Raw genomic sequence first — 3,634 nt, 5'->3', positions numbered from 1 at the left:
AAGCAGTGAAGAGGAAATGAGCCGGCAGGTTCTGAACGACAAACTTAACACCGACCCTGTCGTACAGCGAGATGGACCGATCGCGGTATGCGTAATTACTTACTGCGTCAAGCGAACGACTATTTTTACATATGCCTTCAAACAGTTATTAAACACTGCTTGAAATAAAATCGTTTTTAAAAATCAATACACATTTCAATGACAAATATTGCCATTAGAACTTGTACAATTATCTACATCTTAAGCTGAACATATACAATGATTGGGAAACCGAAATGCATTCTGTACAAAATTTAGAAAGAAATGCTAGGTAATAACTTAAAAAAATGGAGAGTGCCATATTTTTAAATAGCATCTTCTCATTTGTTTTTAACACGATTTTGGCCGAAATCGATTACGCTGTTAAGATGACGACAATACATTCATTGTGTGTGTAAGTATGGAAGTAAAGGTGGAATGTTAGGATTTAGACGGATACCAAATAGAATTAGACGGCAGCATATTGCTATGTTCCCCGCGGCGAACAATATAATATGATGCGGCAACGCAACGGGTTGCGTTATCTTACTTTAGCTTGCTTATATATTCACGCGTGCACACATATACGGACTATATGGGCATGTATGACATAATGGCTATGCAAACTGAAATATGGTTTATTGCCTGAGGTTCCTATTCCATGAATCGAGTGAAAATGTACTTTTGGGTCAATCGTGAGACGAATCAATTCAAGAACGACGAATCAAACTGTGTTCACAATCATACAACACTATCGAAATTGTCAGAAATCAATGTCAAACGATCAAATGAAATCAAACCTAGATATAGACAACAAACTATAAAGTTAGCTTATATTAACCATGCTATGTTTGTATTAGTGTGATTATAGTATTTTTACTCAACGATTTGATCTCGCCTTATGATCCATGTATACATGATCAACTAGAGCTATCGCACAGGCATGCAACACGTTTCGCTCACGAGAAACCGTGAAGAGCAGTAAGACGATCAAGCGAAGATAAGCGCTTGACGATAAGTGTTAGAAAACCAAACGAATACGACGGTACTTACGTAGCCTATGGCTGAGCATACACCGCATGCAGATAAAATGCATAGGTGCCAAAATACATTAGCATTACGTATTTACTTACGATCACGCACATAACGCGCCTATACGTACAAACACATATTGTCACTCGCACACTAAAATGTGTACTCGCGCACATCAAAGACGCATGCAGGGAGCGCATGACCATGTACCGTGCGATTCTCGTCCAATCAATGTTAGAAGGAAAACTGACACGCGCACATTTGGTTCTACGCGCATCCCGTGGACCGACAGGTGTGTTGAACATTCTGATATTGAGTTGACGGCTCACATCTCGTTTCGTCACAGAGTGTGTTGAGACATTCGCCGAGATGCTGCAACTGATGTCGGTTCTGACCGTTGTTCGCTCTACTAGCTATTGAGAAGCTGTTAGCAAAGACGCGAAAATTACTGAAGGTATATTATTTAAATCACAAAATCTCGATAATACTTTATATTTAAGGAGACTTTATCATAATCGCTTGATTTTAAATCTAGTAATTATAAGATACAATTTACCTTCAGTTCTACTTAAACTCTGCACATATTCAGTGCACATATTCGCTTTGTGACAAGCAGGTGCTACAATAAAAAGACTTTACCTGCCAGGTGAGTGTTTAATGATTATTTCTTTCTTCACTTATTTGACTAAAGGATCAGTATTCCCTTTCACGTTAGCAACATCTGTTTCTAGTTGCATCTACGAGTTTCATTGCCTTCCTAAAGTCCCCCCTAATCGATGTTGTGTATTGAGTGTATTACCATCATTCCCTTCGCTTCACATGAGTTTACAGTGTGTGACATTTTCCCCCACGTGCCCATGCTGAGAAAGTTCTCTCTGAAGTGGCTGTTGGAATCGCTTATCAAATCATGTTCTAGGCAGTTCTCATTTAACACCTAATCATTTCGTTGACGTGTGTTAAACATCAAAGTGTCAATGAGCTCAATTAAAAAGGACGTTATTTTAAATTGCGATTTTACAATACGCGTTACTACAATTTCGCAATACACATACCGATGTGACAATTTTATCAAGAGCATATAAAGAAGCCTTCTTTATATGCTCTTGATTTTATGGATAGCTATATGTATGATATGGTTAGTATATTAGGTTGGCAAATCTAGCAACTGACACACTAATACTCATCGGCTAATTAAAGCACACTAAATTCGGTTATAACACACCATACGGTATATATATATATATGAGCATATCGGTGTCCGGTCCACTCGGTTCACCTGCCAACTCGGTTCGCAGTTGACGCGTCTGGAGATCGGTGAGCTCGGTTCGTGAGATGAGTTGACGCGTTCACTGCACGCACGCCTGCACGTTCTCTTTCCCGACGCGAATTCATCCCAGAACTTGAAAAGTCTGCCTTGCATTCGCACATATTTCTTTTGCTGCTGACGTTTCAGCTTTCTTTCTGAAAGTAATTTAAGCTGAATGCTGACGAGAGAGAGAGAGAGAGAGAGAGAGAAAGAGAGAGAGAGAGAGAGAGAGAGAGAGAGAGAGAGAGAGAGAGAGAGAGAGAGAGAGAGAGAGAGAGAGAGAGAGAGAGAGAGAGAGAGAGAGAGAGACAGAGAGAGAGAGAGAGAGGGAGAGACGGCGAGAGAGAGAGAAAGAGAGAGAGAGAGAGAGAGAGAGAGAGAGAGAGAGAGAGAGAGAGAGAGAAAGAAAAGAGATAGATAGATGAGAGAGAGAGAGAGAGAGAGAAGAGAAAGAGAGAGACAGATGAGAAGACAGAGAGAGAGAGACGAGATGAGAGATGAGAGAGAAGAGAGAGAGAGAGAGAGAAAGAGAGAGGAGACAGCGAGAGAGAGAGAGAGAGAGAATTCAACAAACAACAAACAATTTTTACTTTCAAGTTAATAATGTGTTTTTATGTTTATATATTGTTTATCTATTGTATTTATATATTGTCAATCTATTATTATTATTATTATAGTTATTATTATTTAAAAATGAGATGTACAGGGCAGTGACGTAAACAACGCAAAGATACACAGATATGATCAGTTAGGCTCGTTTCTCAATCAATGGAACTATGGCTACAAGTCGTCAGTTGTTCAGTATTTCACATGGTGTACCAGGTGTGAAGTGCACCTGACGCGGGATGTCTAAAGTTTTTTATAGGAGGTTACGCGCCGCGATTAGGTCACGGGACAGCACGCACAGCGGTTGCTAAAAATCTGTTTATTCAAGCAATACGGACGCGACAGCAGATCAGTTAGGCTGCGTTTGCAATCATGGAACTATGGCTAGAAGTCGTCAGTTATTCAACTAGTATTTCACACGGACAGCCGGCTGGCGTCGTTAATCCAGGTGTGAAGTGCACCTGACGGAGGCGGGCATGTCTAAAGTTTTTAATAGGAGGGTCACTCGCAGCGATTAGTCAACGCGCAAACCACAAATGCTGTTTAACAACAATACGCAGAACAAGATCAGTGTTTTGAGTGTAATGAAGATCAGTATTAACTTGAAAAGTAAAGAATTGTTTGTTTGTTTGTTTTGTTTGTTGTTTGTTGAATTTGCATTTTTTTTTTTAT

This window comes from Priapulus caudatus, unplaced genomic scaffold (assembly GCF_000485595.1).
Source record: "Priapulus caudatus unplaced genomic scaffold, Priapulus_caudatus-5.0.1 Scaffold55, whole genome shotgun sequence".
NCBI lineage: Eukaryota > Metazoa > Priapulida > Priapulimorpha > Priapulimorphida > Priapulidae > Priapulus > Priapulus caudatus.
This window is presented reverse-complemented; position numbering follows the sequence as displayed.